The sequence below is a fragment of the Oncorhynchus gorbuscha genome, linkage group LG10 (genome assembly GCF_021184085.1).
Source record: "Oncorhynchus gorbuscha isolate QuinsamMale2020 ecotype Even-year linkage group LG10, OgorEven_v1.0, whole genome shotgun sequence".
Lineage (NCBI taxonomy): Eukaryota > Metazoa > Chordata > Actinopteri > Salmoniformes > Salmonidae > Oncorhynchus > Oncorhynchus gorbuscha.
The window spans coordinates 11,175,485-11,198,541 of record NC_060182.1 but is presented as its reverse complement, the minus strand read 5'-3'; the positions used below and the strand labels follow the sequence as shown (position 1 = coordinate 11,198,541).

General features: G+C 49.8%; 1 protein-coding gene across 2 annotated transcripts in view; it reads right to left on the bottom strand.

Annotated features, from left to right (window-relative positions):
- LOC124045539 (extracellular sulfatase Sulf-2-like) overlaps positions 1-23,057 on the bottom strand; it is a 367,147-nt gene that overhangs the window by 119,487 nt on the left and 224,603 nt on the right. The window lies entirely within an intron of this gene.

The following is a 23,057-nucleotide window of genomic DNA, read 5'->3' as shown; positions in this document are numbered from 1 at the left end:
CTCCCTCTCCCTCTCTTTCTCTTTATGTTCGCTCTCTCGTTCTTTCTTTCTGCGCTGCCCACCTCCCACTTCTCACTCGCTCCCTCTTCCCAACTTGATTTCCTCCATAGCTTTGTTCATTCTGCTTTACTTCCCCTTCTTCTCTTCCGAGACATCCAGTATAGCAGGATTGATGTGCTCTAACCTTGGGGACTGCTGTTTTCAATTTAGGCCTGCTCCTCTCTCTGCTCCTCTCCCTGCTCCTCTCTCTGCTCCTCTCCCTGCTCCTCTCCTTGCTCTTCTCCCTGCTCCTCTCCTTGTCCCTCTCTCTGCTCCTCTCCCTGCTCCTCTCTCTGCTCCTCTCTCTTGCTCTTCTCCCTGCTCTTCTCCCTGCTCCTCTCCCTGCTCCTCTCCTTGCTCCTCTCTCTGCTCCTCTCCCTGCTCCTCTCCTTGTCCCTCTCCCTGCTCCTCTCCCTGCTCCTCTCCTTGCTCCTCTCCCTGCTCCTCTCCCTGCTCCTCTCCTTGCTCTTCTCCCTGCTCCTCTCATTGTCCCTCTCCCTGCTCCTCTCCCTGCTCCTCTCCTTGCTCCTCTCCCTGCTCCTCTCCCTGCTCCTCTCCCTGCTCCTCTCCTTGCTCCTCTCTCTGCTCCTCTCCCTGCTCCTCTCCCTGCTCTTCTCCATGCTCTTCTCCCTGCTCCTCTCCTTGTCCCTCTCCCTGCTCCTCTCTCTGCTCCTCTCCTTGCTCCTCTCCCTGCTCCTCTCCCTGCTCCTCTCCTTGCTCTTCTCCCTGCTCCTCTCATTGTCCCTCTCCCTGCTCCTCTCCCTGCTCTTCTCCCTGCTCCTCTCCTTGCTGCTCTCTCTGCCCCTCTCCCTACCCCTCTCCCTGCTCCTCTCCTTGCTCCTCTCTCTGCTACTCTCCCTGCTCCTCTCCTTGCTCCTCTCTTTGCTCCTCTCCCTGCTCCTCTCTTTGGTCCTCTCCCTGCTCCTCTCCCTGCTCCTCTCCCTGCTCCTCTCCTTGCTCCTCTCTCTGCTCCTCTCCCTGCCCCTCTCCCTGCTCCTCTCTCTGCTCCTCTCCCTGCTCCTCTCCCTGCTCTTCTCCCTGCTCCTCTCCTTGTCCCTCTCTCTGCTCCTCTCCTTGCTCCTCCCTCTCTCTCTCTCTCTCTCTCTCTCTCTCTCTCTCTCTCTCTCTCTCTCTCTCTCTCTCTCTCTCTCTCTCTCTTTCTCATATTCAAGGGGCTTTATTGCCATTTGGAACATACAAGTTGAAGTCAGAAGTTTACATACACTCAAACTTTAACTTCCTGACTGATGTCTTGAGATGTTTCTTCAGTATATCCACAACATGATGCTGCCACCCCTGTGCTTCACAGTTGGGATGGTGTTTCCTCGGCTAGCAAGCCTCCCCCCTTTTATCCAAACATAACGATGGTCATTATGGCCAAACAGTTATTTTTTTGTTTCATCAGACCAGAGGACATTTCTCCAAAAAGTACGATCTTTGTACCCATGTGCAGAAGCAAACTGTAGTCTGGCTTTTTTATGGTGGTTTTGGAGCAGTGGCTTCTTCCTTGCTGAGCGGCCTTTCAGGTTATGTCGATTTAGGACTCGTTTTACTGTGGATATAGATACTTTTGTACCTGTTTCCTCCAGCATCTTCACAAGGTCCTTTGCTGTTGTTCTGGGATTGATTTCCACTTTTCGCACGAAAGTACCTTCACCTCTAGGAGACTGAACGTGTCTCCTTCCTGAGCGGTATGACGGCTGCGTGGTCCCATGGTGTTTATACTTGCGTACGATTGTTTGTACAGATGAACGTGGTACTTTCAGGGGTTTGGAAATTGCTCCCAAGGCTAAACCAGACTTGTGGAGGTTTACAATTGTTTTTCTGAGGTCTTGGCTGATTTCTTTTGATTTTCACATGATGTCAAGCAAAGAGGCACTGAGTTTGAAGGTAGGCCTTGAAATACATCCACAGGTAAACCTCCAATTGACTCAAACATTGTCAATTAGCCTATCAGAAGCTTCTAAAGCCATGACATAATTTTCTGGAATTTTCCAAGCTGTTTAAAGGCACAGTCAACTTAGTGTATGTAAACTTCTGACCCACTGGAATTGTGATACAGTGAATTATAAGTGAAATAATCTGTCTGTAAACAATTGTTGGAATAATGACTTGTGTCATGCACAAAGTAGATGTCCTAACCGACGTGCCAAAACTATAGTTTGTTAATAACAATACATTTGTGGAGTGGTTGAAAAACGAGTATTAATGACTCCAACCTAAGTGTATGTAAACTTCTGACTTCTACTTTACGTTAATTTTGCCAAAGCAAGTGAAGTAGATAATAAACAGAAGAGAAGTAAACATCACAAAGGAACAGTAAACATTAAACTCACAGAAGTTACAAAAGAATAAAGACATTACAAATGTTATATTATGTCTATATACAGTGGTGTAACAATGTGAAAATGGTTAAAGTACAAAATGGAAAATAAATGAACATAAATATGGGTTGTATTTACAATGGTGTTTGTTCTTCACTGGTTGCCCTTTTCTTGTGGCAACAGGTCACAACTGTTGCTGCTGTGATGGCACACTGTGGTATTTCACCCAGTATAAATACAATTATTTGTGAGTTTGTGTAATCTGAGGGAAATTATGTGTCTCTAATATGGTCATACATTTAGCAGGAGGTTAAGAAGTGCAGCTCAGTTTCCACCTCATTTTGTGGGCAGTGAGCACATAGCCTGTCTTGTCTAGAGTGCCAGGTCTGCCTACGGCAACCTTTCTCATTAGCAAGGCTATGCTCACTGAGTCTATACATAGTCACAGCTTTCCTTAAGTTTGCGTCAGTCACAGTGGTCAGGTATTCTGCCACTGTGTACTATCTGTTTAGGGCCAAATAGCATTCCAGTTTGCTAGACTCTCTCCCTCTCTCTCTCTCTCCATCACTCTCTCTCTCCCCATCCCTCTCTCTCTCCATCCCTCTCTCCCTCCATCCCTCTCCATCCCTCTCTCTCTCCATCCCTTTCTCTCTCCACCCCCCCTCTCTCTCTCTCATCCCTCTCTCTCTCTCTCTACATCCCTCCCCCTCTCTCTCTCTCTCATCCCTCTCTCTCTTTCTCTCTCTCTCTCTCTCTCCATCCCCCTCTCTCTCCATCCCCCTCTCTCTCCATCTCTCTCTCTCCATTACTCTCCTGTAATGCATGTCATTACTCTCTGGGTCCTCCTCCTCATTACTGAGCACACAGGAGATGTATGTCTTTCAGATCAAATCTAAAATTAATTTAATTCTGTGATGTCATCGAGCACCTTTTATATAATCATCCTCTGAGCTGTTCTGCTGTTCTGAAGTCTTTAAAGGATTCAGTTAGACATTTAACCAATAAGGCTTGAGGAGTTGTGGTATATGGCTAATATACCACGGTTAAGGGTTGTTCTAAGGCACAACACAACATGGTGTGCCCCCCCCCTTCGAGGCGCCTTATTGCTATGCAAATGAACAGTGAAAATGGGTTCCTCCCTTACAGACAACGCAGGTAATTAACGGGGTGAAAGGGCATCCAGTACAAATAAACAGGAGGCAAACAAGTGAACTTGGATCACCACCTCAAGCTGAACCTCGGCAAGACTGAGCTGCTCTTCCTCCCGGGGAAGGACTGCCCGTTCCATGATCTCGCCATCACGGTTGACAACTCCATTGTGTCCTCCTCCCAGAGCGCTAAGAACCTTGGCGTGATCCTGGACAACACCCTGTCGTTCTCAACTAACATCAAGGCGGTGGCCCGTTCCTGTAGGTTCATGCTCTACAACATCCGCAGAGTACGACCCTGCCTCACACAGGAAGCGGCGCAGGTCCTAATCCAGGCACTTGTCATCTCCCGTCTGGATTACTGCAACTCGCTGTTGGCTGGGCTCCCTGCCTGTGCCATTAAACCCCTACAACTCATCCAGAACGCCGCAGCCCGTCTGGTGTTCAACCTTCCCAAGTTCTCTCACATCACCCCGCTCCTCCGCTCTCTCCACTGGCTTCCAGTTGAAGCTCGCATCCGCTACAAGACCATGGTGCTTGCCTACGGAGCTGTGAGGGGAACGGCACCTCAGTACCTCCAGGCTCTGATCAGGCCTTACACCCAAACAAGGGCACTACGTTCATCCACCTCTGGCCTGCTCGCCTCCCTACCACTGAGGAAGTACAGTTCCCGCTCAGCCCAGTCAAAACTGTTCGCTGCTCTGGCCCCCCAATGGTGGAACAAACTCCCTCACGACGCCAGGACAGCGGAGTCAATCACCACCTTCCGGAGACACCTGAAACCCCACCTCTTTAAGGAATACCTAGGATAGGATAAAGTAATCCTTCTCACCCCCCCCTTAATAGATTTCGATGCACTATTGTAAAGTGGCTGTTCCACTCGATGTCATAAGGTGAATGCACCAATTTGTAAGTCGCTCTGGATAAGAGCGTCTGCTAAATGACTTAAATGTAAATGTAAATGTAAACTTTAGACATTTAGAATTGACCACAACGTGTAGAGGGGAGACGGACACTGAGTGGAGAGCTTCCCTGCTGAGGTAGAAAAAGGCCTGTCATTGGTTTTTGTCCCAACGATCCAGAGAGAGACAAAAGAACTGTGTCAAATTGAGTACCCTATCTATTAATTAACCTCGTCCATTTGCTCTCCTTATCGCAATACATTAACACGGACACCCAGTAAGTGTAGCAGAATATTAAGTGTGTGTGTGTGTGTGTGTGTGTGTGTGTGTGTGTGTGTGTGTGTGTGTGTGTGTGTGTGTGTGTGTGTGTGTGTGTGTGTGTGTGTGTGTGTGTGTGTGTGTGTGTGTGTGTGTGTGTGTGTGTGTGTGTGTGTGTGTGTGTGTGTGAGAGAGAGAGAGAGAGAGAGAACTATAGAGGTCCCCTTGAAGTAGGCTACTTCAGAAAACCCATACAGAGATAAGGGGAGTAGAGAGAGAAGGGGAGTAGAGAGAGAAGGGGAGTAGAGAGAGAAGGGGAGTAGAGAGAGAAGGGGAGTAGAGAGAGAGAAGGGGAGTAGAGAGAGAAGGGGAGTAGAGAGAGAAGGGGAGTAGAGAGAGAAGGGTAGTAGAGAGAGAAGGGTAGTAGAGAGAGAAGGGGAGTAGAGAGAGAGAAGGGGAGTAGAGAGAGAGAAGGGTAGTAGAGAGAGAGAAGGGGAGTAGAGAGAGAGAAGGGGAGTAGAGAGAGAGAAGGGGAGTAGAGAGAGAAGGGTAGTAGAGAGAGAAGGGGAGTAGAGAGAGAGAAGGGGAGTAGAGGGAGAGAAGGGGAGTAGAGAGAGAAGGGGGGTAGAGAGAGAGAAGGGGAGTAGAGAGAGAGAAGGGGAGTAGAGAGAGAAGGGGAGTAGAGAGAGAAGGGGAGTAGAGAGAGAAGGGGAGTAGAGAGAGAGAAGGGGAGTAGAGAGAGAAGGGGAGTAGAGAGAGAGAAGGGGAGTAGAGAGAGAGAAGGGGAGTATAGAGAGAAGGGGAGTAGAGAGAGAGAAGGGGAGTAGAGAGAGAGAAGGGGAGTAGAGAGAGAGAAGGGGAGTAGAGAGAGAAGGGGAGTAGAGAGAGAGAAGGGGAGTAGAGAGAGAGAAGGGGAGTAGAGAGAGAAGGGGAGTAGAGAGAGAAGGGGAGTAGAGAGAGAAGGGTGGTAGAGAGAGATGAAGGGTGGTAGAGAGAGAAGGGGAGTAGAGAGAGAAGGGGAGTAGAGAGAGAAGGGTAGTAGAGAGAGAAGGGGGGTAGAGAGAGAAGGGGAGTAGAGAGAGAAAGGGAGTAGTGAGAGAAGGGGAGTAGAGAGAGAAGGGGAGTAGAGAGAGAGATGAGAGATGGGGAGTAGAGAGAGAAGGGGAGTAGAGAGAGAGAAGGGGAGTAGAGAGAGAGAAGGGGAGTAGAGAGAGAGAAGGGTAGTAGAGAGAGAAGGGGGGTAGAGGGAGAAGGGGAGTAGAGAGAGAAGGGTAGAAGAGAGAGAAGGGGAGTAGAGAGAGAGAAGGGGAGTAGAGAGAGAAGGGGAGTAGAGAGAGAGAAGGGGTGTAGAGAGAGAAGGGGAGTAGAGAGAGAAGGGGAGTAGAGAGAGAAGGGGAGTAGAGAGAGAAGGGTAGAAGAGAGAGAAGGGGAGTAGAGAGAGAGAAGGGGAGTAGAGAGAGAAGGGGAGTAGAGAGAGAGAAGGGGTGTAGAGAGAGAGAGAGAGAGATGGGATTAATCTGCAGATTCCAGGAGTCCCAGCTGGTCCAATCAATAGGAAGACAAATGGGCCTGGACGTCCATGCCGATAGATTAACATGTAAACTGTGCTTGTGTGGCTGAGGTCGGGCCGTTGCTATTGGCTGAAGATGAATGCAGGTGTAATTGAGTGTTTGAATGATGGATGGTCCTCCGGTGTGACTCTGGCTCTGTAGTCCCACGCTGAGGAGGGGGTGAGTGAGGGCTGAGGGGGATTTAATGAACCCATGGACATTTTTTCCCTCTCCAAAATAATCTTCCCTGGAATGGAACAAGGCATTTCCACAGGGGTTATATTACTGCTACTGCCCCCGAGGCCAGGGGTTATATTACTGCTACTGCCCCCGAGGCCAGGGGTTATATTACTGCTACTGCCCCCGAAGCCAGGGGTTATATTACTGCTACTGCCCCCGAGGCCAGGGGTTATATTACTGCTACTGCCCCCGAAGCCAGGGGTTATATTACTGCTACTGCCCCCGAGGCCAGGGGTTATATTACTGCTACTGCCCCCGAAGCCAGGGTTATATTACTGGGACAGAGACCAGGGGTTATATTACTGCTACTGCCCCCGATGCCAGGGGTTATATTACTGCTACTACCCCCGAGGCCAGGGGTTATATTACTGCTACTGCCCCCGAGGCCAGGCTACTTCAGAAAACCCATACAGAGATAAGGGGAGTAGAGAGAGAAGGGGAGTAGAGAGAGAAGGGGAGTAGAGAGAGAAGGGGAGTAGAGAGAGAAGGGGAGTAGAGAGAGAGAAGGGGAGTAGAGAGAGAAGGGGAGTAGAGAGAGAAGGGGAGTAGAGAGAGAAGGGGAGTAGAGAGAGAAGGGTAGTAGAGAGAGAAGGGTAGTAGAGAGAGAAGGGGAGTAGAGAGAGAGAAGGGGAGTAGAGAGAGAGAAGGGTAGTAGAGAGAGAGAAGGGGAGTAGAGAGAGAGAAGGGGAGTAGAGAGAGAGAAGGGGAGTAGAGAGAGAAGGGTTGTAGAGAGAGAAGGGGAGTAGAGAGAGAGAAGGGGAGTAGAGGGAGAGAAGGGGAGTAGAGAGAGAAGGGGGGTAGAGAGAGAGAAGGGGAGTAGAGAGAGAGAAGGGGAGTAGAGAGAGAAGGGGAGTAGAGAGAGAAGGGGAGTAGAGAGAGAAGGGGAGTAGAGAGAGAGAAGGGGAGTAGAAGGGGAGTAGAGAGAGAAGGGGAGTAGAGAGAGAGAAGGGGAGTAGAGAGAGAAGGGGAGTAGAGAGAGAGAAGGGGAGTAGAGAGAGAGAAGGGGAGTAGAGAGAGAAGGGGAGTAGAGAGAGAGAAGGGGAGTAGAGAGAGAGAAGGGGAGTAGAGAGAGAGAAGGGGAGTAGAGAGAGAAGGGGAGTAGAGAGAGAGAAGGGGAGTAGAGAGAGAGAAGGGGAGTAGAGAGAGAAGGGGAGTAGAGAGAGAAGGGGAGTAGAGAGAGGGGGTGGTAGAGAGAGATGAAGGGTGGTAGAGAGAGAAGGGAGTAGAGAGATAAGGGGAGTAGAGAGAGAAGGGTAGTAGAGAGAGAAGGGGGTAGAGAGAGAAGGGGAGTAGAGAGAGAAGGGGAGTAGTGAGAGAAGGGAAGTAGAGAGAAGGGGAGTAGAGAGAGAGATGAGAGATGGGGAGTAGAGAGAGAAGGGGAGTAGAGAGAGAGAAGGGAGTAGAGAGAGAGAAGGGGAGTAGAGAGAGAGAAGGGTAGTAGAGAGAGAAGGGGGTAGAGGGAGAAGGGGAGTAGAGAGAGAAGGGTAGAAGAGAGAGAAGGGGAGTAGAGAGAGAGAAGGGGAGTAGAGAGAGAAGGGGAGTAGAGAGAGAGAAGGGGTGTAGAGAGAGAAGGGGAGTAGAGAGAGAAGGGGAGTAGAGAGAGAAGGGGAGTAGAGAGAGAAGGGTAGAAGAGAGAGAAGGGGAGTAGAGAGAGAGAAGGGGAGTAGAGAGAGAAGGGGAGTAGAGAGAGAGAGAAGGGGTGTAGAGAGAGAGAGAGAGAGATGGGATTAATCTGCAGATTCCAGGAGTCCCAGCTGGTCCAATCAATAGGAAGACAAATGGGCCTGGACGTCCATGCCGATAGATTAACATGTAAACTGTGCTTGTGTGGCTGAGGTCGGGCCGTTGCTATTGGCTGAAGATGAATGCAGGTGTAATTGAGTGTTTGAATGATGGATGGTCCTCGGGTGTGACTCTGGCTCTGTAGTCCCACGCTGAGGAGGGGGTGAGTGAGGGCTGAGGGGGATTTAATGAACCCATGGACATTTTTTCCCTCTCCAAAATAATCTTCCCTGGAATGGAACAAGGCATTTCCACGGGGGTTATATTACTGCTACTGCCCCCGAGGCCAGGGGTTATATTACTGCTACTGCCCCTGAGGCCAGGGGTTATATTACTGCTACTGCCCCCGAAGCCAGGGGTTATATTACTGCTACTGCCCCCGAGGCCAGGGGTTATATTACTGCTACTGCCCCCGAAGCCAGGGGTTATATTACTGCTACTGCCCCCGAGGCCAGGGGTTGTATTACTGCTACTGCCCCCGAAGCCAGGGTTATATTACTGGGACAGAGACCAGGGGTTATATTACTGCTACTGCCCCCGATGCCAGGGGTTATATTACTGCTACTGCCCCCGAGGCCAGGGGTTATATTACTGCTACTGCCCCCGAGGCCAGGGGTTATATTACTGCTACTGCCCCCGAGGCCAGGGGTTATATTACTGCTACTGCCCCCGAGGCCAGGGGTTATATTACTGCTACTGCCCCCGAGGCCAGGGGTTTTATTACTGCTACTGCCCCCGAGGCCAGGGGTTATATTACTGCTACTGCCCCCGAGGTCAGGGGTTATATTACTGCTACTGCCCCCGAGGCCAGGGGTTATATTACTGCTACTGCCCCCGAGGCCAGGGGTTATATTACTGCTACTGCCCCCGAGGCCAGGGGTTATATTACTGCTACTGCCCCCGAGACCAGGGGTTATATTACTGCTACTGCCCCCGAGGTCAGGGGTTATATTACTGCTACTGCCCCCGATGCCAGGGGTTATATTACTGCTACTGCCCCCGAGGCCAGGGGTTATATTACTGCTACTGCCCCCGAGGCCAGGGGTTATATTACTGCTACTGCCCCCGAGGCCAGGGGTTATATTACTGCTACTGCCCCCGAGGCCAGGGGTTATATTACTGCTACTGCCCCCGAGGCCAGGGGTTATATTACTGCTACTGCCCCCGATGCCAGGGGTTATATTACTGCTACTGCCCCCGAGGCCAGGGGTTATATTACTGCTACTGCCCCCGATGCCAGGGGTTATATTACTGCTACTGCCCCCGAGGCCAGGGGTTATATTACTGCTACTGCCCCCGATGCCAGGGGTTATATTACTGCTACTGCCCCCGAGGCCAGGGGTTATATTACTGCTACTGCCCCCGAGGCCAGGGGTTATATTACTGCTACTGCCCACGAGGCCAGGGGTTATATTACTGCTACTGCCCCCGAGGCCAGGGGTTATATTACTGCTACTGCCCCCGATGCCAGGGGTTATATTACTGCTACTGCCCCCGAGGCCAGGGGTTATATTACTGCTACTGCCCCCGATGCCAGGGGTTATATTACTGCTACTGCCCCCGAGGCCAGGGGTTATATTACTGCTACTGCCCCCGAGGCCAGGGGTTATATTACTGCTACTGCCCACGAGGCCAGGGGTTATATTACTGCTACTGCCCCCGAGGCCAGGGGTTATATTACTGCTACTGCCCCCGAGGCCAGGGGTTATATTACTGCTACTGCCCCCGAGGCCAGGGGTTATATTACTGCTACTGCCCCCGAGGCCAGGGGTTATATTACTGCTACTGCCCCCGAGGCCAGGGGTTATATTACTGCTACTGCCCCCGAGGCCAGGGTTATATTACTGCTACTGCCCCCGAGGCCAGGGGTTATATTACTGCTACTGCCCCCGAGGCCAGGGGTTATATTACTGCTACTGCCCCCGAGGCCAGAGGTTATATTACTGCTACTGCCCCAGAGGCCAGGGGTTATATTACTGGGACAGAGACCAGGGGTTATATTACTGGGACAGAGACCATGGGTTATATTACTGGAACAGAGACCAGGGGTTATATTACTGGGACAGAGACCAGGTGTTATATTACTGGGACAGAGACCAGGGGTTATATTACTGGGACAGAGACCAGAGACCAGGGGTTATATTACCGGGACATAGACCAGAGGTTATATTACTGGGGCAGAGACCATGGGTTATATTACTGGGACAGAGACCAGGGGTTATATTACTGGGACAGAGACCAGGGGTTATATTACTGGGACAGAGACCAGAGACCAGGGGTTATATTACTGGGGCAGAGACCAGAGACCAGGGGTTATATTACTGGGACAGACACCAGAGACCAGGGGTTATATTACTGGGACAGAGACCAGGGGTTATATTACTGGGTCAGAGACCAGAGACCAGGGGTTATATTACTGGGACAGAGACCAGAGACCAGGGGTTATATTACTGGGATAGAGACCAGGGGTTATATTACTGGGACAGAGTCCAGGGGTTATATTACTGGGACAGAGACCATGGGTTATATTACTGGGACAGAGACCAGGGGTTATATTACTGGGACAGAGACCAGGGGTTATATTACTGGCCCAGAGACCAGGGGTTATATTACTGGGGCAGAGACCAGAGACCAGGGGTTATATTACTGCGCCAGAGACCAGGGGTTATATTACTGGGACAGAGACCAGGGGTTATATTACTGGGTCAGAGACCAGAGACCAGGGGTTATATTACTGGGACAGAGACCAGAGGTTATATTACAAAGACAGACACCCGGGGTTATATTACTGGGACAGAGACCAGGGGTTATATTACTGGGACAGAGACCAGGGGTTATATTACTGGAACAGAGACCAGGGGTTATATTACTGGGACAGAGACCAGGGGTTATATTACTGAGACAGAGACCATGGGTTATATTACTGGGACAGAGACCAGGGGTTATATTACTGGGACAGAGACCAGGGGTTATATTACTGGGACAGAGACCAGAGACCAGGGGTTATATTACCGGGACAGAGACCAGAGGTTATATTACTGGGACAGAGACCAGAGGTTATATTCCTGGGACAGAGACCAGAGACCAGGGGTTATATTACTGGGACAGAGACCAGAGACCAGGGGTTATATTACTGGGACAGAGACCAGAGACCAGGGGCTCTGGATAAGAGCGTCTGCTAAATGACTTAAATGTAAATGTTATATTAGTGGGACAGAGACCAGGGGTTATATTACTGGGACAGAGACCAGAGACCAGGGGTTATATTACTGGGACAGAGACCAGAGACCAGGGGTTATATTACTGGGACAGAGACCAGAGACCAGGGGTTATATTACTGGGACAGAGGCCAGGGGTTATATTACTGGGACAGAGACCAGAGACCAGGGGTTATATTACTGGGACAGAGACCAGAGACCAGGGGTTATATTACTGGGACAGAGACCAGGGGTTATATTACTGGGACAGAGACCAGGGGTTATATTACTGGGACAGAGACCAGGGGTTATATTACTGGGACAGAGACCAGGGGTTATATTACTGGGACAGAGACCAGGGGTTATTTACATTTAAGTCATTTAGCAGACGCTCTTATCCAGAGCGACTTACAAATTGGATTCTATTACTGGGACAGAGACCAGGGGTTATATTACTGGGACAGAGACCAGGGGTTATATTACTGGGACAGAGACCAGGGGTTATATTACTGGGACAGAGACCAGGGGTTCTATTACTGGGACAGAGACCAGGGGTTATATTACTGGGACAGAGACCAGAGGTTATATTACTGGGACAGAGACCAGAGGTTATATTCCTGGGACAGAGACCAGAGACCAGGGGTTATATTACTGGGACAGAGACCAGAGACCAGGGGTTATATTACTGCGCCAGAGACCAGGGGTTATATTACTGGGACAGAGACCAGGGGTTATATTACTGGGTCAGAGACCAGAGACCAGGGGTTATATTACTGGGACAGAGACCAGAGGTTATATTACAAAGACAGACACCCGGGGTTATATTACTGGGACAGAGACCAGGGGTTATATTACTGGGACAGAGACCAGGGGTTATATTACTGGAACAGAGACCAGGGGTTATATTACTGGGACAGAGACCAGGGGTTATATTACTGAGACAGAGACCATGGGTTATATTACTGGGACAGAGACCAGGGGTTATATTACTGGGACAGAGACCAGGGGTTATATTACTGGGACAGAGACCAGAGACCAGGGGTTATATTACCGGGACAGAGACCAGAGGTTATATTACTGGGACAGAGACCAGAGGTTATATTCCTGGGACAGAGACCAGAGACCAGGGGTTATATTACTGGGACAGAGACCAGAGTCCAGGGGTTATATTACTGGGACAGAGACCAGAGACCAGGGGCTCTGGATAAGAGCGTCTGCTAAATGACTTAAATGTAAATGTTATATTAGTGGGACAGAGACCAGGGGTTATATTACTGGGACAGAGACCAGAGACCAGGGGTTATATTACTGGGACAGAGACCAGAGACCAGGGGTTATATTACTGGGACAGAGACCAGAGACCAGGGGTTATATTACTGGGACAGAGGCCAGGGGTTATATTACTGGGACAGAGACCAGAGACCAGGGGTTATATTACTGGGACAGAGACCAGAGACCAGGGGTTATATTACTGGGACAGAGACCAGGGGTTATATTACTGGGACAGAGACCAGGGGTTATATTACTGGGACAGAGACCAGGGGTTATACTACTGGGACAGAGACCAGGGGTTATATTACTGGGACAGAGACCAGGGGTTATTTACATTTAAGTATTTAGCAGACGCTCTTATCCAGAGCGACTTACAAATTGGATTATATTACTGGGACAGAGACCAGGGGTTATATTACTGGGACAGAGACCAGGGGTTATATTACTGGGACAGAGACCAGAGACCAGGGGTTATATTACTGGGACAGAGACCAGGGGTTCTATTACTGGGACAGAGACCAGGGGTTATATTACTGAGACAGAGACCAGGGGTTATATTACTGGGACAGAGACCAGGGGTTCTATTACTGGGACAGAGACCAGGGGTTATATTACTGGGACAGAGACCAGGGGTTATATTACTGGGACAGAGACCAGGGGTTATATTACTGGGACAGAGACCAGAGACCAGGGGTTATATTACTGGGACAGAGACCAGAGACCAGGGGTTATATTACTGGGACAGAGACCAGAGGTTATATTACTGGGACAGAGACCAGAGGTTATATTACTGGGACAGAGACCAGAGGTTATATTACTGGGACAGAGACCAGGGGTTATATTACTGGGACAGAGACCAGGGGTTATATTACTGGGACAGAGACCAGGGGTTCTATTACTGGAACAGAGACCAGGGGTTATATTACTGGGACGTAGACCAGGGGTTATATTACTGGGACAGAGACCAGGGGTTCTATTACTGGGACAGAGACCAGGGGTTATATTACTGGGACAGAGACCAGGGGTTCTATTACTGGGACAGAGACCAGGGGTTATATTACTGGGATAGAGACCAGGGGTTATATTACTGGGACAGAGACCAGGGGTTATATTACTGGGACAGAGACCAGGGGTTATATTACTGGGACAGAGACCAGGGGTTATATTACTGGGACAGAGACCAGGGGTTCTATTACTGGGACAGAGACCAGGGGTTATATTACTGGGACAGAGACCAGGGGTTATATTACTGGGACAGAGACCAGGGGTTCTATTACTGGAACAGAGACCAGGGGTTATATTACTGGGACGTAGACCAGGGGTTATATTACTGGGACAGAGACCAGGGGTTCTATTACTGGGACAGAGACCAGGGGTTATATTACTGGGACAGAGACCAGGGGTTCTATTACTGGGACAGAGACAAGGGGTTATATTACTGGGATAGAGACCAGGGGTTATATTACTGGGACAGAGACCAGGGGTTCTATTACTGGGACAGAGACCAGGGGTTATATTACTGGGACAGAGACCAGGGGTTATATTACTGGGACAGAGACCAGGGGTTATATTACTGGGACAGAGACCAGGGGTTCTATTACTGGGACAGAGACCAGGGGTTATATTACTGGGACAGAGACCAGGGGTTATATTACTGGGACAGAGACCAGGGGTTCTATTACTGGGACAGAGACCAGGGGTTATATTACTGGGACAGAGACCAGGGGTTATATTACTGGGACAGAGACCAGGGGTTATATTACTGGGACAGAGACCAGAGGTTATATTACTGGGACAGAGACCAGGGGTTATATTACTGGGACAGAGACCAGGGGTTCTATTACTGGGACAGAGACCAGGGGTTATATTACTGGGACAGAGACCAGGGGTTATATTACTGGGACAGAGACCAGGGGTTATATTACTGGGACAGAGACCAGAGGTTATATTACTGGGACAGAGACCAGGGGTTATATTACTGGGACAGAGACCAGGGGTTCTATTACTGGGACAGAGACCAGGGGTTATATTACTGGGACAGAGACCAGGGGTTATATTACTGGGACAGAGACCAATAATAATAATATATAATAATAATAATAATATATGCCATTTAGCAGACGCTTTTATCCAAAGCGACTTACAGTCATGTGTGCATACATTCTACGTATGGGTGGTCCCGGGGATCGAACCCACTACCCTGGCGTTACAAGCGCCATGCTCTACCAACTGAGCTACAGAATGACCACGGGTTTCTATTACTGGGAGACCAGGGGTTATATTACTGGGACAGAGACCAGGGGTTATATTACCGGGACAGAGACCAGAGGTTATATTACTGGGACAGAGACCAGGGGTTATATTACTGGGACAGAGACCAGGGGTTATATTACTGGGACAGAGACCAGGGGTTATATTACTGGGACAGAGACCAGGGGTTATATTACTGGGACAGAGACCAGGGGTTATATTACTGGGACAGAGACCAGGGGTTATATTACTGGGACAGAGGCAACGCCCCTGTTGACATTGCAGTCAGGTGTCTCTCTCCTGTGTATCTCAGCATGCTAGAGATGACTAACACACACACACACACACACACACACACACACACACACACACACACACACACACACACACACACACACACACACACACACACACACACACACACACACACACACACACACACACACACACACACACACACACACACACACACACACACACACACACACACACACACACACACACAATGTTGTCCTCTGTAGCTTAAGACAGTAGAACATGGCTAATGCACTGCCAGGATAGTGAGCTTTAGTCCCGTGACGAGTCTCTTCAAAGAAATGATGCATAACTAAATTGATTTGGATAAAAGCTCCTGATAAATGGCATGTATCATTCTCCTTATTATTATTATATGATGACAAAGACAGGCAAGCCCAAGTCTTGAACGGTATATTGATGATTTATCACACTAGTCTATTGGACTATCAAACCACATGACAGAGGACACTTACGTGGACATACGCCCTTGTAATAGGTCATAGGTCATTCTCTCTTTTAATCAGCCCTTGTCTCCCCGCCCCACCAACCTCTCACCACAACTGTTTATACTGCAGACACCACATCACCCTGGAGCAGCTCCTGCTACACATAGTTCAGGCTAATTGGTAGTAAAAGGAAGGCGACCGCCTGGGGAATATGATACAGGGTTCGACACACTGATAGCCTGGTGTGACTGTGACAGACATGCCTTTCACATGTATTTGCATGAATGATCCACAGACCGTTAATCTACCTCTGTTCGTGTCAGCGCTGTCTGTCACAGTGTTATTGCATGGCTGGTGATGAATGACACCTGGGTCGTAGTGTGTAAATCTCCGCATGGCATCTGTATCAGTTGATGAGTTGTCCTGTCCTGGGTCGTAGTGTGTAAATCTCCGCATGGCATCTGTATCAGTTGATGAGTTGTCCTGTCCTGGGTCGTAGTGTGTAAATCTCCGCATGGCATCTGTATCAGTTGATGAGTTGTCCTGTCCTGGGTCGTAGTGTGTAAATCTCCGCATGGCATCTGTATCAGTTGATGAGTTGTCCTGTCCTGGTCGTAGTGTGTAAATCTCCGCATGGCAGTTGTATGAGTTATCCCTGTCCTGGGTCGTAAGTGTGTAAATCTCCGCATGGCATCTGTATCAGTTGATGAGTTGTCCTGTCCTGGGTCGTATGGCATCTGTATCAGTTGATGACTTGTCCTGTCCTGGGTCGTAGTGGCATCTGTATCAGTTGATGAGTTGTCCTGTCCTGGGTCGTAGTGTGTAAATCTCCGCATGGCATCTGTATCAGTTGATGACTTGTCCTGTCCTGGGTCGTAAGTGTGTAAATCTCCGCATGGCATCTGTATCAGTTGATGAGTTGTCCTGTCCTGGGTCGTATTGATGTAATCGATGGTGTAGTGAAAGACATTATAAAGACAAACTCAAAGTAATTGCTTTTCAACGACCTTCAAAATATCGTTATTCGTCAATAATTTAGCATCTAGTCAGAGACAGGATAAGGCCTTGCTGATGTCACCGGGGACTAGTTTGTTAGCGATAAGCATCTTTCCGCCACGTTAATATGATTGGGTTTCTAGACTAGAGATTAAAGACAGTTCCCAGACCCAGAATCCAGTGAAGTAGAGTTGATTTAGTTCATAGGTCAAGGCCTTTGTGACCCCATGTCCAGCAGCGCACTTTAACTCATAATAATTAATGATCATCTTCTTCTTCTTTGGGTGTATTCGAGGTGCCCTCTAAAATGTGTGGGAGCCAGTTTGTTGCCTCGCCTCACAGTGTGAACACAGCGATGAAATGGTGAGAGTCGAGGGCCTGTCGAGGATTAAGAAGTAAGCGTTTAGTACTCTATGAATGATTTGGAACGGCAGATATTGAGCAACAAACCCGTCCAGCTACAGCGACCACAGACAGGGAACATTGCTCCACCCGTACAGCTACAACGACCACAGACAGGGAACATTGCTCCACCCGTACAGCTACAGCGACCACAGACAGGGAACATTGCTCCACCCGTACAGCTACAACGACCACAGACAGGGAACATTGCTCCACCCGTCCAGCTACAGCGACCACAGACAGGGAACATTGCTCCACCCGTACAGCTACAACGACCACAGACAGGGAACATTGCTCCACCCGTACAGCTGCAGCGACCACAGACAGGGAACATTGCTCCACCTGTCCAGCTACAACGACCACAGACAGGGAACATTGCTCCACCCGTACAGCTACAACGACCACAGACAGGGAACATTGCTCCACCCGTACAGCTACAACGACCACAGACAGGGAACATTGCTCCACCCGTACAGCTACAACGACCACAGACAGGGAACATTGCTCCACCCGTACAGCTACAGCGACCACAGACAGGGAACATTGCTCCACCCGTACAGCTACAACGACCACAGACAGGGAACATTGCTCCACCCGTACAGCTTGCAGCGACCACAGACAGGGAACATTGCTCCACCCGTACAGCTGCAGCGACCACAGACAGGGAACATTGCTCCACCCGTACAGCTACAACGACCACAGACAGGGAACATTGCTCCACCCGTACAGCTACAACGACCACAGACAGGGAACATTGCTCCACCCGTACAGCTACAACGACCACAGACAGGGAACATTGCTCCACCCGTACAGCTACAGCGACCACAGACAGGGAACATTGCTCCACCCGTACAGCTACAACGACCACAGACAGGGAACATTGCTCCACCCGTCCAGCTACAGCGACCACAGACAGGGAACATTGCTCCACCCGTACAGCTACAACGACCACAGACAGGGAACATTGCTCCACCCGTACAGCTACAACGACCACAGACAGGGAACATTGCTCCACCCGTACAGCTACAGCGACCACAGACAGGGAACATTGCTCCACCCGTACAGCTACAGCGACCACAGACAGGGAACATTGCTCCACCCGTACAGCTACAACGACCACAGACAGGGAACATTGCTCCACCCGTACAGCTACAACGACCACAGACAGGGAACATTGCTCCACCCGTCCAGCTACAGCGACCACAGACAGGGAACATTGCTCCACCCGTCCAGCTACAGCGACCACAGACAGGGAACATTGCTCCACCTGTCCAGCTACAGCGACCACAGACAGGGAACATTGCTCCACCCGTTCAGCTACAGCGACCACAGACAGGGAACATTGCTCCACCCGTCCAGCTACAGCGACCACAGACAGGGAACATTGCTCCACCTGTCCAGCTACAGCGACCACAGACAGGGAACATTGCTCCACCCGTCCAGCTACAGCGACCACAGACAGGGAACATTGCTCCACCCGTTCAGCTACAGCAACCACAGACAGGGAGCATTGCTCCACCCGTTCAGCTACAGCAACCACAGACAGGGAGCATTGCTCCACCGCATAATCTTAGCTACAGATGTAAGATCATAATCACCATAAGAAAATATTAATGTAGCAACAGTATTTGAACATTGAGTCCATGATGTTGCTTAATTGGTGGTTAGCTACATGAAAAGTGCAATACTGTTACTATATAACCATGTGTTAGTGCAGGTTTTCAGTGAATGTATGTAAATAAAAAATAAAAAATCTGCATTTCCTGCAGCACATCAAAATTCTTACCAACAAAAGAGTGATCAAATTAAGATCCTACATATGTAGCTATCGCTAAACGCAAAAAAAAGCTTACTGAGACTACCATGTCACCCTAATGATGAATTCAGGAAATCTTTGAATACTGCAAAGACATTTCTCCACAAGAAAGAAAACACACAAGTCAACTATCTAATAACAAGCCTGTAAATATGTCTGGTGCTGCCAGAATACTTTATCTTAATAGCTAATAAACTCAACGTTTCTAAGATTTACCAGCATTTTTTACTCTCCCCTCCTTCTCCCTCGCTCGTGGTTTCTTTGCGCAGTAGATAAAACATTTATTCCATGGGAGTGAATAGGAGACCGATGCCTGGATCCGACAATCGCTGGGCACTTGCCAGTGCATGCAAAATTTTCACATTAATGAAAGGTGTAATTGTGAGGATGACTGCCCACCACCCATTAAATTGCTGGGAGATTACACATGGAGTGTGCCACTTTCTGGAGTGTGCCATGTTCTGGAGTGTGCCACGTTCTGGAGTGTGCTACGTTCTGGAGTGTGCCACGTTCTGGAGTGTGCCACGTTCTGGAGTGTGCCACGTTCTGGAGTGTGCCACGTTCTGGAGTGTGCCACGTTCTGGAGTGTGCAACGTTCTGGAGTGTGCCACGTTCTGGAGTGTGCCACGTTCTGGAGTGTGCCACGTTCTGGAGTGTGCCACGTTCTGGAGTGTGCTACGTTCTGGAGTGTGCCACGTTCTGGAGTGTGCCACGTTCTGGAGTGTGCTACATTCTTTATTTTGATGACTGCTTTAAGGACATTACCTGAGGTAATATCAAAGCGGTGAGAAAGACAGATTATTCTGGCAGTCTTTTCTCCACGTTGTTTCTCAGAGAATAACATAACTCAAAGAAAAACTGAACACTTTCTCAATTTAATGTCTTTTTTTTCGTCCAGGAGAAACAATTATTTCCCTCCTTTGTTCGGAGATGGAATAAATAACTAGTCAGTGATTTGCCTTGCTGCTCTCTGCCTTGCTGCTCTCTGCCCAGCTGCTCTCTGCCTTGCTAATCTATGTCTTGCTGCTCTCTGCCTTGCTAATCTCTGTCTTGCTGCTCTCTGCCTTGCTAATCTCTGTCTTGCTGCTCTCTGCCTTGCTAATCTCTGTCTTGCTGCTCTCTGCCTTGCTAATCTCTGTCTTGCTGCTCTCTGCCTTGCTAATCTCTGTCTTGCTGCTCTCTGCCTTGCTAATCTCTGTCTTGCTGCTCTCTGCCTTGCTAATCTCTGTCTTGCTGCTCTCTGCCTTGCTAATCTCTGTCTTGCTGCTCTCTGCCTTGCTAATCTCTGTCTTGCTGCTCTCTGCCTTACTGCTCTCTGCCTTGCTGCTCTCTGCCTTGCTGCTCTCTGTTTTGCTAATCTCTGTTTTGCTAATCTCTGTTTTGCTGCTCTCTGCCTAGCTGCTCTCTGCCTTGCTGCTCTCTGCCTAGCTGCTCTCTGCCTTGCTGCTCTCTGCCTTGCTGCTCTCTGTCTTGCTGCTCTCTGCCTTTCTAATCTCTGCCTTGCTGCTCTGTGTTTTACTGCTCTCTGCCTAGCTACTCTCTGCTTTGCTGCTCTCTGCCTTACTGCTCTCTGCTTTGCTGCTCTCTGCTTTGCTCCTCTCTGCCTTACTGCTCTCTCTCCTGCTAATCTCTGTGTTTCTGCTCTCTCTTGCTAATCTCTCTCTTGCTGCTCTCTGCCTTGCTGCTCTCTCTCTTGCTGCTCTCTGCCTTGCTGCTCTGTCTTCCTGCTCTCTGCCTTGCTGCATTCTGTCAGTGGCCTTGCCTCACTCCGCCTTGCTGCTCCCTGTTCCATCATAGTTCTGTAGCAGCAGTTGCCAAATACCTCCGCTTAGCCCTCCGTGCCCCACAGAGTTATGATAAAGACAGTGGGTGGATGAGTGATTCTCCCCCTCTGACTGAGGAGATTCCTGGAAACAGCAACAACCAGCAACTCCAGTAGCTAACTCCAAGGTCAGTAGGCAGCAGCTGTTCCTTCGATATGATGAAGGATAGAATGTATTTTACTGAACCTCTTCCTCAGTCATCACCCTTCTCCTCCGCTTCATCCTCAGTCCTCCTCCTCCTCTTCAGTCATCCTCCTCTTCCTCAGTCATTGTCATCCTACTTCTCTTCCTCCTCAGTCCTCCTCCTCCTCCACGTCCTCTTCCTCCTCTCATCATCCTCTTCCTCCCCAGTCCTCCTCCTCTTTCCCCTCCTCAGTCCTCCACACCCTCCTCCATCTTCTCCTACCATTCCAGTGTTAAGTGATTATGATGCCATCTCTGACTCTTTGCCTCTACACCTGTCTGCTGTCTCTGACTCTGTGCCTCTACACCTGTCTGCTGTCTCTGACTCTTTGCCTCTACACCTGTCTGCTGTCTCTGGCTCTGAGCCTCTACATCTGTCTGCTGTCTCTGACTCTGAGCCTCTACACCTGTCTGCTGTCTCTGACTCTGAGCCTCTACACCTGTCTGCTGTCTCTGACTCTGTGCCTCTACACCTGTCTGCTGTCTCTGACTCTGAGCCTCTACACCTGTCTGCTGTCTCTGACTCTGAGCCTCTACACCTGTCTGCTGTCTCTGACTCTGAGCCTCTACACCTGTCTGCTGTCTCTGACTCTGTGCCTCTACACCTGTCTGCTACCTCTGACTCTGAGCCTCTACACCTGTCTGCTGTCTCTGACTCTGAGCCTCTACACCTGTCTGCTGTCTCTGACTCTGAGCCTCTACACCTGTCTGCTGTCTCTGACTCTGTGCCTCTACACCTGTCTGCTACCTCTGGCTCTGAGCCTCTACACCTGTCTGCTGTTTCTGACTCTGAGCCTCTACACCTGTCTGCTGTCTCTGACTCTGAGCCTCTACACCTGTCTGCTGTCTCTGACTCTGAGCCTCTACACCTGTCTGCTGTCTCTGGCTCTGAGCCTCTACACCTGTCTGCTGTCTCTGACTCTGAGCCTCTACACCTGTCTGCTGTCTCTGGCTCTGAGCCTCTACACCTGTCTGCTGTCTCTGACTCTGTGCCTCTACACCTGTCTGCTACCTCTGGCTCTGTGCCTCTACACCTGTCTGCTGTCTCTGACTCTGTGCCTCTACACCTGTCTGCTACCTCTGGCTCTGTGCCTCTACACCTGTCTGCTACCTCTGGCTCTGAGCCTCTACATCTGTCTGCTGTCTCTGACTCTGTGCCTCTACATCTGTCTGCTGTCTCTGACTCTGTGCCTCTACATCTGCCTGCTGTCTCTACGCCTGTATTCCACACCTGTCTTCTACACCTGTCTTCTACACCTGTCCGCTACACCTGTGCTCTACACCTGTACTCTACAACTGTCCTCCACACCTGTACTCTACAACCGTCCTCCACATCTGTACTCTACAACTGTCCTACATACCTGTACTCCATACCTGTACTCCACACCTGTACTCTACAACTGTCCTCCACACCTGTACTCTACAACCATCCTCCACATCTGTACTCCATACCTGTACTCTACAACTGTCCTCCACACCTGTACTCTACAACCATCCTCCACATCTGTACTCTACAACTGTCCTACATACCTGTACTCCATACCTGTACTCCATACCTGTACTCTACAACTGTCCTCCACACCTGTACTCTACAACTGTCCTCCACACCTGTCCTATACACTTGTGCTCTAAAGCCGTCCTCTACAGCTGTCCTCTACACCTGACTGCTGCCCCAACACATAAATATTATCACCTGTTGCTCCACTAACAGAATTCCACAAAGAACAGAATGGAAACTGCTGAGAGGGTTTTTACTAAATAGGGTCTTCATCCGACACACAGACACACCGACTACCAAACACACAGACACACCGACTACCCAACACACAGACACACCGTCTAACAGACACACAGACACACCGACTAACAGACACACAGACACACCGACTAACAGACACACCAACCAACAGACACACAGACTAACAGACACACAGATTAACAGACACACAGACTCACCGACTAACAGACACACAACTAACAGACACACGGACTCATCGACTACCAGACACACAGACTCACCGACTAACAGACACACCGACTAACAGACACACAGACACACCGACTAACAGACACACAGACACACCGGCTAACAGACACACAGACACACCGACTAACAGACACACAGACACACC